Source organism: Eurosta solidaginis, chromosome X, assembly GCF_040869045.1.
Source record: "Eurosta solidaginis isolate ZX-2024a chromosome X, ASM4086904v1, whole genome shotgun sequence".
In the NCBI taxonomy this organism is placed as follows: domain Eukaryota; kingdom Metazoa; phylum Arthropoda; class Insecta; order Diptera; family Tephritidae; genus Eurosta; species Eurosta solidaginis.
This window is the reverse complement of record NC_090324.1, coordinates 53,613,064-53,619,825: the sequence shown is the minus strand read 5'-3', so window position 1 is coordinate 53,619,825 and position 6,762 is coordinate 53,613,064. Positions and strand designations below refer to the sequence as shown.

At 42.2% G+C, this 6,762-nt stretch overlaps 1 pseudogene; it reads left to right on the top strand.

Moving 5' to 3' along the window:
- Nucleotides 1-672: 672 nt before the first annotated feature.
- On the top strand, nt 673-1,584 carry LOC137234425 (craniofacial development protein 2-like; annotated as a pseudogene).
- Nucleotides 1,585-6,762: the final 5,178 nt, after the last annotated feature.

Genomic DNA, 6,762 nt, shown 5'->3' with positions numbered 1-6,762 from the left:
CTTACTCAGTTGACAGCTTTGGAGACAAAATAGGGGAAAATCACCATGTAGGAAAATGAACCTGGGGTAACCTTGGAATGTGTTTGTATGATATGGGTATCAAATGGAAGGTATTAAAGAGTATTTTTAAAGGGAGTGGGCCATAGTTCTATAGGTGGACGCCATTTCGGGATATCGCCATAAAGGTGGACCAGGGGTGACTCTAGAATGTGTTTGTACGATATGGGTATCAAATGAAAGGTGGTAATGAGTATTTTAAAACGGAGTGGTCCTTAGTTCTATAGGTGGACACCTTTTCGAGATATCGACATAAATGTGGACTAGGGATAACTCTAGAATGCGTTTTTACGATATGGGTATCAAATGAAAGGTGTTAATGAGTATTTTAAAAGGGAGTGGACGCCTTTTCGAGATATCGCCATAAAGGTGGACCAGGGGTACCTGTAGAATGTGTTTGTACGATATGGGAATCAGGCCACTCTGACATAATCGGCTTAAGGGCTAGCCGGGGGAGGTCTCATCGGCAGCGTCTATACACCTCTAGGTGCGGCTGCAAGCGGGCGTGTGTCTTGGAGCAAGCGGCACGCTATATAAACGTGCAAGTAATATTTTCACCCCCGCTGAGCGGGTTGTGCGCTGAGGTTGGAACCCGCCACGTAAAACCATACTCCAATGGAATATAACAACATATCTCGGATAAATACACTCTATATTGATGACGACCATAGCAAACGTTTGAAGGGCAATGAATTGAGGGCAGGCGCCTGCAACGTCCGCTCCCTGAATGGGATTGGTGCAGATGCCCGGCTGGTTGATGTTCTCGTCAAAGCAAAATCTGACATCACCGCCATTCAAGAAATGCGTTGGACGAAGCAAGGAAGAAAGAAGATCACAAATTGTGACATATATTGGAGTGGCCATACGAATAAGCACAGTTTCCGCGTCGGATTCGTGGCGGGAGAGAGACTTGGTCGCCAAGTTCTGGCGTTCACACCTGTGGACGAACGTCTCGCCGCCATCCGAATAAAAGCAAAATTTTTTAATATATCATTCATCTGCGCCCATGCGCCGACAGAGGAGAAAGACGATGAGGTGAAAGACACTTTTTCTGAACAATTATAACGCACATACGAGCGCTGTCCCCATCACGATATAAAAGTCGTGCTTGGTGACTTTAAAGCCAGGGTGGGCAAAGAAGGTGTTTTTGGTCCTATAGTCGGAAAGTTCAGCCTACACAATGAAACCTCTCCTAACGGTCTGAGGATGATTGACTTTGCTGGTGCTCGAAACATGTTCATATCCAGCACGAGGTTCTTGCATAAAAAGATACATCAAGCTACATGGCTGTCTGATCGAAATATTCGCAATCAGATCGATCACGTTGTGATAGACGGGCGGCAAGCCTCCAGTGTTTTAGATGTGCCCACGATCCGAGGACCTAACATCGTCTCGGACCATTATCTCGTTGCAGCCAAAATACGCACCCGCCTCAACGCGGCTAAAACCAAGGAAACAAAAACACAAGGGCAGCTAGACGTCGAAAAGCTTCAATCACAACAGACTGCCAATGATTTCGCAACTTGACTCTCACACCTGCTCTCTGAGAGCACAACTCATCTTGAAGGAATACAGAAGCAGTGGGAGCATATTTCCAACGCACTTCGTACTGCCGCCGAGGAAAAAATTGGTTACCGGCGACCACGAAAAAACAACTGGTACGATGAAGAATGCCGCGTTGCAACTGAAAGAAAAGATGCTGGCTATAAAAAATAAATAAATGTAAGGCGCGATAACCTCCGAAGAGATCTAAGGCCGAGCTTCTCTTCCAATTTGCGTCGTGCTCCTCTTGATTTTCCCTACAAATTGGCCGGACGGGACCTACATGTTTTATGCCGACTCCGAACGGCATCTGCAAGCAGATGAGTTTTCACTGAGAGCTTTTCATGGCAGAAATACACCCGGAGTGCTTGCCAAACACTGCCGAGGGGCGACCCCGCTTAGAAAATGTTTCTTCTAATTGAAAAATCTTATTTCTAAAATTTTGATGTTGCTTTGCCCGGGAGTTGAACCCAGGGCATACGGTGTGATAGGCGGAGCACGCTACCATCACACCACGGTGGCCGCCTATGCTGGCTATAGGGCTACGTTAAAAGCGAGCGCGACAAGAGGAGTGTGTGAACGCTATCGTGAGTTGAAAAAGGAAGCGAGACGCCTTTTCAGGAAGAAAAAAGCAGAAGCAGAAAGGCGTGAGTGCGATGAGCTTGAGCTGATAGCCACCAGGAATAACGCCAAAAAATTTTACCAAAAAATACGGCAACAGACGGAAGGTTTTAAGACCGGGGCAAACTCCTATAGGAACGAAAACGGCGACCTTGTAACTGATGTCCAGAGAGTGACTAGATTATGGAGGGAACACTTCTCTGTTCTCCTAATGGAGGCAGAAACTCAGCGCGCAGAGATGAAGAACCCGATCCCGCAATCGATGAAATATGTCCCCCCGCCCGATTATGACGAAGTTAGAATAGCAATAACCAGATTGAAAACAACAAGGCCGTGGGCGCTGATGGATTGCCTGCGGAGCTATTCAAGTACGGCGGCGAGGAGTTGATAAGGTGCATGCCGCAGCTTCTTAGCAAAATATGGGCGGTAGAGTGCATGCCCGACGGTTGGAATTTTAGTGTTCTTTGCCCAATACACAAGAAGGGGGAGACTGCAAAATGCACCAACTATCGTGGAATCAGCCTTCTCAATATCGCATATAAGATCCTTTCAAGTGTATTGTGCGAAAGATTGAAGCCCACCGTGAACCGGCTGATTGGACCTTATCAGTGCGGCTTCAGACCTGGTAAATCTACCATCGACCAGACTTTCACAATGCGCCAAATCTTTGAAAAAACCCGTGAAAAAATAATCGAAACACATCACCTCTTCGTCGACTTTAAAGCCGCCTTCGAGAGTACGAAAAGGAGCTGCCTGTATGCGCTATGTCTGAATTTGGTTTCCCCGCAAAACTTATACGGCTGTGCAAAATGACGTTGAGCAACACCATCAGCTCAGTCAGAATTGGGAAGGACCTCTCCGAGCCGTTCGAAACTAAACGAGGTTTCAGACAGTGTGACCCCCTATCGTGCGATTTCTTTAATTTGATGCTGGAGAAAATTGTACTAGCTGCAGAACTTAACCGCACTGGAATAATATTCTATAAAAGCATGCAATTACTGGCATATACTGATGACATTGATATCATCGGCTTAAACACCCGCGCTGTTAGTTCTGCTTACTCCAAACTGGAAAAAGAAGCGGTAACGATGGGTTTGATGGTGAATGAGGACAAAACGAAGTACCTGCTGTCATCGAGCAAAGAGTCAGCGCATACGCGCCTTGGCAACCACGCTACTGTTGGCAGCCACAATTTCGAAATAGTAAAAGACTTCTTTTATTTGGGAACCGGCATCAACACTAGCAACACATCAGCACTGAAATCCAGCGAAGAATCAATCTTCCCAATAAATGCTACTTTGACTAGGTAGGCAATTGAAAAGTAAATTCCTCTCTCGGCGGACGAAAATCATACTCTACAAGTCACTTATCGTACCCGTCCTGCTATATGGGGCTGAAACATAGACCATGACAACAGCAGATGAAGCTGCTTTGGGAGTGTTCGAGAGAAAAGTTCTTCGAAAGATTTATGGACCTCTACGCGTTGGCGATCGCGAGTACCGAAGAAGATTTAATGATGAGCTGTACGAGCTATACGCAGACATCAACATAGTCCAGCGAATTTAAACGCAGCGGCTGCGCTGGCTAGGCCATGTTATGCGAATGAAAGATGATGCTCCGGCCAAGAAAGTGTTTCTAACGGAACCCACCTATGGAAGCAGAGGAAGAGGTCGGCCCCCACTCCGTTGGAAGGACCAGGTGGAAAACCATTTAAACTCCCTTGGTGTGACCAATTGGCGCCGGTTGGCGGAGCGAAGGTGCGACTAGCGCCTTGTTGGACGGCCATAACCGTTTAGACGGTTAAGCGCCAATTAAGTAAGAAAGTAAGTAATACCACGAACAGCATTCCTGCCAAGATTCCAACGGCTTTTGATTTCGCCCTGCAGAACTTTTCATTTTCTTCTACTTAATATGGACGGTGACAAACCCATTTTACAAAGTTTTTTCTAAAGTTATATTTTGCGTCAATAAGCCAATCCCATTACTATGTTTCATCCCTTTTTTCATATTTGGTATAGAATTATGGCATTTTTTTCATTGTTCGTAATTTTCGATATCGAGAAAGTGGGCGTAGTCATAGTCGGATTTCGGCCATTTTTTATACCAAGATAAAGTGAGTTCAGAGAATTACGTGAACTATGTTTATTAAAGATATATCGATTTTTGCTCAAGTTATCGTGTTAACGGCCGAGCGGAAGGACAGACGGTCGACTGTGTATAAAAACTGGGCGTGGATTCACCCCATTTCACCCATTTTCACAGAATACTTTTATCGTCATAGAATCTATGCCCCTACCAAATTTCACAAGGATTAGTAAATTTTGGTTCGGCTTATGGCATTAAAAACATTCTAGACAAATTAAATGAAAAAGGGCGGAACCACGCCGATTTTAAATTTTTTTTATTATACTCAGTTGAGCAGAGCTCACAGAGTATATTAACTTTGATTGGATAACGGTTGGTTGTACAGGTATAAAGGAATCGAGATAGATATAGACTTCCATATATCAAAATCATCAGTATCGAAAAAAAATTTGATTCAGCTATGTCCGTCCGTCCGTCTGTTCGTCCGTTAATACGATAACTTGATAAATTTTGAGGTATCTTGACGAAATTTGGTATGTAGGTTCCTGGGCACTCATCTCAGATCGCGATTTAAAACGAACGATATCGGACTTTAACCAAGCCCACTTTTTCGATATCGAAAATTTCGAAAAATCGAAAAAGTGCAATAATTCATTACCAAAGACGGATTGAGCGATGAAACTTGGTAGGTGGTTTGAACTTATGACGCAGAATAAAAAGTAAGTAAAATTTTGGACAATGTGCGTGGCACCGCCCACTTTTAAAAGAAGGTAATTTAGAAGTTTTGCAAGCTATAATTTGACAGTCGTTGAAGATATCATGATGAAATTTGGCAGGAACGTTACTTGTATTACTCTATGTATGCTTTATAAAAATTAGCAAAATCGGAGAACGACCATGGCCACTTTAAAAAAAAAAAATTTTTAAGTGAAATTTTTACAAAAAATTTTATATCTTTACAGTATATAAGTAAATTATGTCAACATTCAACTCCAGTAATGATATGGTGCAACAAAATACAAAAACAAAAGAAAATTTGAAAATGGGCGTGGCTCCGCCCTTTTTCATTTAATTTGTCTAGAATGCTTTTAATGCCATAAGCCGAACAAATATTTACCAATCCTTGTGAAATTTGGTAGGCGCTTAGATTGTGAAAAAGGCGAAATCGGTTGAAGCCACGCCCAGTTTTTATACACAGTAGATCGTCTGTCCTTCCGCTCGGCCGTTAACACGATAACTTTAGCAAAAATCGATATATCTTTACTAAACTCAGTTCACATAATTATCTGAACACACTTTATATTGGTATAAAAATGGCCGAAATCCGACTATGACCACGCCAACTTTTTCGATTTCGAAAATTACGAAAAATGAAAAAAATGCCATAATTCTATACCAAATACGAAAAAAGGGATGAAACATTGTAATTTCATTGGTTTATTGACGCAAAATATAAATTTAGAAATAAATTTGTAAAATGGGTGTGAAACCTACCATATTAAGTAGAAGAAAATGAAAAAGTTCTGCAGGGCGAAATCGAAAGCGCTTCGAATCATGGCAGGAATACTGTTCGTGGTATTACATATATAAATAAATTAGCGGTATCCAACAGATGATGTTCTGGGTCACCCTGGTCCACATTTTGGTCGAAATCTCGAAAACGCCTTCACATATACAACTACCACCACTCCCTTTTAAAATCGTTATTAGTACCTTTAATTTGACACCCATATTGTACAAACACATTATAGAGTCACCCCTGGTCCACTTTTATGGCGATATATCGAAAAGGCGTCCACCTATAGAACTAAGGCCCACTCCCTTTTAAAATACTCATTATCACCTTTCGTTTGATACTCATAATGTACAAACACATTCTAGAGTCAACCCTGGTCCACCTTTATAACGATAATCCGAAAAGGCGTCCACTTATAGAACTAAGGCCCACTCCCTTTTAAAATACTCATTAACACCTTTCATTTGATACCCATATCGTACAAACAAATTCTAGAGTCACCCCTGGTCCACCTTTATATCGATATTTCGAAAAGGCGTCCACCCATAGAACTAAGGCAAAATCCTCATTAACATCTTTCGTTTGTTACCCATATTGTATAAACGCATTCTAGAGTCATCCCTGGTCCACCTTTATGGCGATATCTCGAAAAGGCGTACACCTATAAAACTAAGGCCCACTCCCATTTAAAATACTCATTAACACCTTTCATTTGATACCCATATCGTACAAAAAAATTCTTACCCTAGGTTCATTTTCCTACATGGTGATTTTCCCTTATTTTGTCTCCATAGCTCTCAGCTGAGTATGTAATGTTCGGTTACACCCGAACTTAGCCTTCCTTACTTGTTTTTGTATTTTGTTGCACCATATCATTACCGGAGTTGAATTTTGACATAATTTACTTATATACTGTAACTTTACTTTAAAAATTTTTTTCT